The sequence below is a fragment of the Anguilla anguilla genome, chromosome 10 (genome assembly GCF_013347855.1).
Source record: "Anguilla anguilla isolate fAngAng1 chromosome 10, fAngAng1.pri, whole genome shotgun sequence".
In the NCBI taxonomy this organism is placed as follows: Eukaryota; Metazoa; Chordata; class Actinopteri; order Anguilliformes; family Anguillidae; genus Anguilla; species Anguilla anguilla.
The window spans coordinates 30,128,509-30,136,285 of NC_049210.1; the positions used below are offsets into that span (position 1 = coordinate 30,128,509).

General features: G+C 39.2%; 1 protein-coding gene across 1 annotated transcript in view; it reads right to left on the reverse strand.

Moving 5' to 3' along the window:
* Nucleotides 1-7,488, reverse strand: part of LOC118237121 (zinc finger MYND domain-containing protein 19-like) — a 28,403-nt gene extending 20,915 nt beyond the window's left edge. The window contains exon 1 of the mRNA XM_035435576.1: nt 7,209-7,488. The gene's annotated coding sequence lies outside the window, so the exon portion shown is untranslated. The remainder of the gene's footprint in view (nt 1-7,208) is intronic.
* Nucleotides 7,489-7,777: the final 289 nt, after the last annotated feature.

Consider the following 7,777-nt stretch of genomic DNA (forward strand, 5'->3'; position numbering starts at 1 on the left):
GCGTTGTTGCCGTTCTCGTTGTTAGTGTTAATCAGTTTAACCATCAGGGTCCAAGTTGAACTATGCGGTTGTTCCCTGCACTTGGACCGGTACTTCTCTCTAGGGGTTTCGTCATACTTGTTCCTGGTTATGGTTATACACTTTGTTGTACGTCGCTCTGGATAAGAGCGTCTGCCAAATGCCTGTAATGTAATGTAATGTAATGTAATGTAATGAATTAAATTGATCACTCTGGCCCCACCAAGTGGCCAATCTGTGTAGTTTTCATTCAGGATGAAGGGGCCATCAGCCCATTCATTTTCATTAGTTTTTGGCCAAAAAATAAAAACAAGAGAGCTGCAGCTTTGTTGTTTGAACCCCTAATAATTAGGTCTATAGGCACAAACATCAAGGGAAATAGGCTACTTCATGTCATAGGCTACTGCCCATCAGTACACCATTTTATGTCCTTTTTGAGGTTTAAGGGAAGATAAGCGCTGGTTTTCATTTTCAGGGATACTGAACAGAGGCAGACTAACATTCCTGGGGCACTGATTACCCACTCTGATTCAGTGCCCATTGTGCAAATGCAAATATATTTCCTCAGCTGTTTTTCCAATATCAGAAAGCAAGAATGGTTATCTAGCCACTAAACAAGTTTACATAAGAATCTGAATGTTTTGAGTAGTGGACAAAAAAAGGCTGTAAAAGTATGTGGACACCCCTTCTAATTAGTGGGTTCAGCTACTTCAGCCACACCCATTGCTAACAGGTGAATAAAATCAAGCATAAAGCCATGCAATCTCCATAGAAAAACATTGGCAGTCAAATGGGTCATACTGAAGAGCTCAGAGACTTTCAGTGTGTCACCATCCACCTTTCAAACAAGCCAGTTCATCAAATTTCTGCACTGCTTGAGCTGCCCAGTCAACTGTAAGTGCTGTTATTGTGAAGTGGAAATGTCTAGGAGCAACAAGAGCAGTCGCAAAACTGTGGAACACACAAGCTCACAGAATAGGACCACTGAGTGCTGAAGCACATAGCGTGTAAAAATCATGTCCTCAGTTGCAACACTCCCTACCGAATTCCAGACGATGACACTCTAGAGAATTTTGAGGCAACAGTGGAAGTGGGGAAGGCCCTTTTCTGTTTCATCATGGTCAAAGCAAGAGCCATAAAGAAATGGTTTGCCATGTTTCCTGCGGAAGAACTTCACTGGCCTGCACAGAACCCTGACCTCAACGTTATCCAACAGCTTTGGGATGAACTGGAATGCTGACTGCGAGCCAGGCCTCATCGCCCAACATCAGTGCCAGACCTCAATATGTATTATATGTAACATAAATAAATATTGATAGATTAGATAGATTCCATGTATAAGTAGAGGGTTTGGATGGGTTGAGAGGTGGAGGGGAGGTGGTGTTGAGGTGCAGAGCAGCCTCATCTGCACCCCGCACTCGATGTAAGACACATTTGTTGCACATTTATTATGTATGCATTTAGTTATGAGTCTATAAACAAAACGTTTGTGGTGTGCTTAATTCAGGCATTTCAATATTAGAGGGTTACATACGGTTAAATTAAGTTGAGGCAAGCATCTGTCTGCATCTTTAATGCCCATAATTAGCTCTGGTGGAACAGATTAACTTTTTCAGGAACTATAGTATTTATTTTAGGGTAGGGGCTGGGGAGCAAATGCCCCCCCCCCCCCCCAATGTCAAACTCACTCCGATGCCCCTGTCAGAACCCTTATTTTCGTTGCAAGATGCTACATTTTGTTTTAACTGGGTGATCACTTCAGTGCCACTATCCGTTCCCAATTCAAAGTGAGACAGTTTCCTGTCCATTTCCTGAAATTACTCTCAACCCTCTATTCGCTATTTTTCATAAATTTTAAAGATGTTATGGCAACAGATTCTTGGTTTAAGTCAACACACTTTACTTTTTCATGACTGATAACACTGACTCTACCAAACACTCTTGCTTTGCTAAGAGCTCCAGAGGTTTTTGTTAGGGGTTTCCATACGAATTAGTGTAGAATTAAATGGGCTTAATGGATGGATTACATTTACCTAAAATGATTAGAATAAGCAGACTGCCCCTCACACATAAAATGGGCTGTAGCTCAAAATGTACCAGAGATCCCACTCTTGGATTTTGCTGTGCCTATACAATAGGGTTTATATTACATCATATAAAAAGATGAGAAAAACAAAAATTAGCCATTTCCACAATTAATAAATTACTGTACTAAAATCTCTTCTGGACTTGTGATTACTCTCCTAATTTAGAACTTCATATAAGGATTATAAGGATATCAGGATGTTGTCTATACCATGTAGAGCTGTCAATATTGGCCAAAAAAATTATTTATATTCTGCCTAAAAATCAGATAACTTTGGATACATTACAATTTAAAATACTGAATTACATGCCAAAATTTGACCAACTTTCGGGCTGCGTTACTGTGTTATGTCCCAAACCAATGAAACAAGAGCCGTAACTAGCAAAGGCAAATTTTATTTGAACATAAACATGAACGCAGTCAAATTGGGGGAAAAAATGTTAACATTAACATTCAAGATTGCTTACAAGATATAGGCTACATACAGAATACTTTTATAAAAGCTTTTGTTTAAATAAAATTAAGGTGCATTCGATCCTGAGGGATAATTTAATACAACAAAGTGCTATTAAAAACGGAAAAATACTTCCTCTGACCTTTTGGAGAGGGACATGGGTGTTCTGTAGACCTAACTAGGCAGCAGGCCTATAGCGCAAAGCTACTCTAAAGATACATGCTGTAGGTATAGGCTATAATTTTATTTTTAACCCATAAGATTTCATACTCCTATCATTGAGTCAAATTGACATGAAGCAGTTTTCACAGATATGAATCTAGTAACAATTTGTAATTGACGTTAAAAATGTAGGCTATATGTAGCGGGGAATATATAGTTTCATTAACATTAGCTAGCTAACGATGGCTACAGTCAGCATTCCTCCTGCCAAGTTACCGCCGGCTAATAATGACCACTTTTGGAGTCAGGGATCCCTTATCTCATCCAGATGTTGACAGCAGGGACTCCAGTATGCAGTCCAGGGTTATACTAATGGTATAAAAAATAAGGAAAATATTTTTTGTATATTATTGCTCTCAGCATAAAGGAGACAAGCCTCATCTGCTGTCAGTGGAAGTGTCATAGCATCACTGTCACAATTGCTATGCACAAGAGCGCTCCGATCTATGATTCAGCAAGCCAAGCATGTAGGACAGCTTGGAACAGGCTTCCAAAAATAAAAAGTTGAGAGAAAAATGGAAACAAGCGCCAACAATCTGTTGATTATGTGATGAAAAGCTTATAAATGTTTGGAGTTAAAATCTCATTTTCACTCAGATCCTTGCATTGTTATTTTTATGATCGGATTTTCACTCAGATGTTTTTTTGGCATCAGGCCATTTTTTCAACCAATTTTCACCCGATATTTAAAATTAAGTATAGATAACTGGGTTCTGAATACTTGTTTCTTGATTTTTCCTGATTTAAAAAAAATTGTGAACCATTTCATTGTGGTTCATATCAATGCATGATTAAAGAATATAATTTCCCACAAGCCCATCTTTATGAAGGGTATGAATAAAATGCACTGTAAAAGCTCTCAAACAATCAAAACTCACAATAAAGGAGCTTATAACTGTAAAAATGTTTAGCCCAAAACTGTTTATTTACACCATGAAACTAAAATACAGCAGGTACCAGTAGGTTCTCAGATTGTATGAGGAAGGGCCTATCTTACTAGACATATACTAACATTTATCCATATATTCCAGGAAATAATTCTAATTAAAACTGGCGTCTTTAACTTCACTTTCAAAGTCATTAATATTTTCAAACAACCCCTTAAGTGTTCTCATTTCTGGAGTTCTACTGTATGTTTAGCAAGATTAAACAAATAATTACATCGCTGGTATGGACTGTACAAGTATTTTATTACCTGGCCTGCATTGGATAAGTAATTCAGTACATGGTAGCTAGCTGGCTACTTCTGTTGCTAATGTTTGTTCTAGGTAGCAAACTACCATTGGGTGAGCTGAACACAACAAAGATGAGCAATATGAACAGCATCGCTAATATTAACATGATCACTGTGTTGGGACTGGCAGTATAAGCTGATCACTCAATTTCACAGTCAACATTATCCTTGTGATATGCAGCCAGCAAATGCATAACTTGCTAGCCATAGGCCACGTGTTGACCACACTAGTTATACATTGGGATGGCAGGTATGCCATTCCGCCAAGTTACGCCTTGGCGGGGGCATGCCCCATACCTATACAGCACAGACAGTTTGGCAATTTTCAGGGTTCAGGGTACACAAGTTGCGACCTAGGGAGCTCTAATTCTACGGGCTTGCTGATTCTTTTGTCAATCAAGGCTCGTTGGATGGCCGTCAAATCCGTGAGTACATACACTGGCCATATTTCACCTGCGTTTCTGATGCGTTTACACTTATGCCACCACACCCTTTGTCACAGCCACTGTTTTACATATATAGCAAACCGAAACTGCTAAACGGTACACGCTCATCAGACTGTACAAATTCACACAAGGATAGCCATAATCCACAACCGTTTCTTACAGGGTCACTTCGCATTTCTCACTCTCATAATAAAACGCTTTGCAAAAAGAAATGATCTCATAAAAAACACGTTTTCAACATACAAAAATGCCAAGTTACTCACACATACAAGACATACACCGTCTAGAACTCATTCATTCAGACTGCCAAAATCCAGGCCTGCCATTAAAAGTATTGATATCAAAATGACACCAAGTTACAATACTACAAACAATATAGGCTATCTTGCCTCACCGAAATGAAATAAGATGTATTCCAAAGCAATGCTACCCAATATTTCCTCAATTCTTTCAAGTCACTTGGCCCTGTGTTTTGTAATCTTACCATTTTACAATCTCATGCAAACTTTGTGTCAGATCAAAGTGTCAAATATTTCGAATTGCCTCATGGAACACATTGAAATTCATGTAGAAAACTGCTGGTGAGTAACTACAGGAAGCATATTTCTCCAGAAAACAAATTTGTACTCGCTTCTGAACTGAATTTGAGTAAAAGTAGAAGTTATTGTATATTTGCCACGTACAATAAATACTGCATGTAAAATACATATTGTACATACATACATAGAGAACTTCTTTATCCCCATGGGGACATTTCCCTCGCAGCATGTTACATTCACATTTACGAACACACATTTATACCAAGAAACATACAATCATTCACGCAGCAGAAAGGCTGGGCAGCGAAATACAGACATACCAATACAAATTGGACATATAGACACCTATTCAATCAATCTTGACTGTGAGAAAGCCATCCACACATATGTTTGGCCTGTCCATGTAATGCATGCTTATACACACAGGGCCAAGTGACTTGAAAGAATTGAGGAAATATTGGGTAGCATTGCTTTGGAATACATCTCATTTCATTTCGGTGAGGCAAGATAGCCTATATTGTTTGTAGTATCATAACTTGGCGTCATTTTGATATCAATACTTTCAATGGCAGGCCTGGATTTTGGCAGTCTGAATGAATGAGTTACAGACGGTGTATGTCTTGTATGTGTGAGTAACTTGGCATTTTTTCTTTTGTTTTTTATGAGATATATGATATACAAGCATGAGATAATTACGCATGAATATATTGTTCATGGTGCCAGTGCCCAATCGATGTCAAAGAGAGTATGCGTGGACCTAGTAACAGCAGCACAAAGCCTCATCATTGTGCGAACACAAACCGAAAGTCAGTGTCTCGCTGACTCGCTCATGTCAAGCTCATGTGCAGCAGCAGATTCAACAAGATTCAGTTCTCTGTAGCCCAGATGTTCCACTGAATTTGAGGATTTTACTTAACTATATAGTTACATGTATGGTCATTGTTAGTGTCCCCAAAATTACTTGCACATACAGTTCTAATCTACCTACTGAAAGAAAGCTAGGTAGATTACTCTTTCAGTCCATACCTGCTACACAATTCTGTTTCTTAATGCTAAATACTTGTTTAAACTGATATCATAACTACTATCGATTAACACAAATCGGACTACCTAAACCGGCAGTGGAAATTAAAAGGGCACGTAGATGTACAGCTGTGACGGACTTTTACCAGTGCTGGTGTTAATGACGGCTTTATTTCATCAAGAGTCCCCGATAATTACAAATGCCACGCCTCCATATCACAGCATTGCCAAAACTCCAAAGCGATGAGAATTGAGAACGAATCGTGAAAGAAGATAATATGGACTATTTATTCATAGCAACGTGAGCATTTCTTCCAAACATGAACATTTTTTCCAATGTTTTTTTTAATAAAAAAAACATTGGAATATTCAATATTCAACACTTCCCAAACATTCAAACGTGTTCGTATATATACACGTTATTATTATTATGATAATTATTATTATTTATCTAGACACGCATTACATTGCTAAATCGATTCAATAAAGCTCACTTCTATGCCATGGGTTTGGCCATCGCAAACACAAACTTAGCTTGTTACGGCTGTCCAGTAGCTAGAAGCTAGCTAGTCTGGTCGCAAATCTCTTTGTCGCATTTTTGGTTGCATATAAAACGAATGAACCTGGCTATAGCCATCAGCTTCAGTTGTTATAAAATATACATATTTTGAGGATTTATTTAACTGTTATTCTGCGTATTCATCTCCAGCCTCTCACAATGTCACCAAAGTAGCCAAGACAACATCCGTCTGACATTGATGAGATGTTCTTATTTTGTTGGGAACACAACACTAGTCGACCTAAATAATTTAATTTACACGGAGAAATACACATATGCATAACACGGCTCAGTCTCAATTGATCTCCTGAATCGTAGCTAAGCTAGTCACGTTGGCTATACACTACCTATGTAATGATAACTAGCATCACTCGCTCGCCGGCTGGTTAGCAAACGTTAAACTTCGCCTCAAAATCCGGGATCTAGCTGGCTAGCTAACTCACTCAATAGCAGCCAAATAACTATAACATATATACCCGTGGACTGTAATATAAATATGAATGAATTTTCGCCCATCGAAGCTTCGTTTTTTACGTTTTGTTTCTTTAAATCAGCTGAATCCTCCACCTCCCCGCGCACAAAAAGTGTAGTCTCTGTCGCACATGGCAGCCCGTGGATCCAACTCACCTTCCCGGCCACACGGCCCAGACGAACAATCCCAAGCTTAAAATCCGACATTTGGAGAACAACGGGTGAGGGGCAACAAGTGAAAGCCGATGAAGTGATCAGGAACTTTTATCTCGTCAGGGCGGCCCCCTAAATCCACTGTGCTGCCGGTTTCTTCGCTAAACCGAGGCTTCTTCCTCCCGCTGTTGCCGCCGGTCTTACTGCACACACAGGCTGCTGCCCCCGACATATCCTGCTCCGGTCAATATCCGGTTCCGTCGCATTGGCATTGAAGTCGGGAGCAGGGGACCGGGGATTGCCATTCTCCGTGAAGCTTATCTACTCCAGTGGTCACTTGAGGTATTGCAGTTTAGTAAACCCAGGTGCCAAAAAGCAAATTGAAGTCCATTCAAAACAACGAATTTACCCTGGCTAAATAAAATTATTTTGGACAGTAGGCTACTTTAAAACGCTAAAATTTCTTAAATTTCTTCACATTGAACTAATTACAATCCAGGCACCGATTTCTTTTTTCTGAGTCCTAGAGAAGAAGATATAAGATTTATTTCATTCGAATATGGTCTGAATGG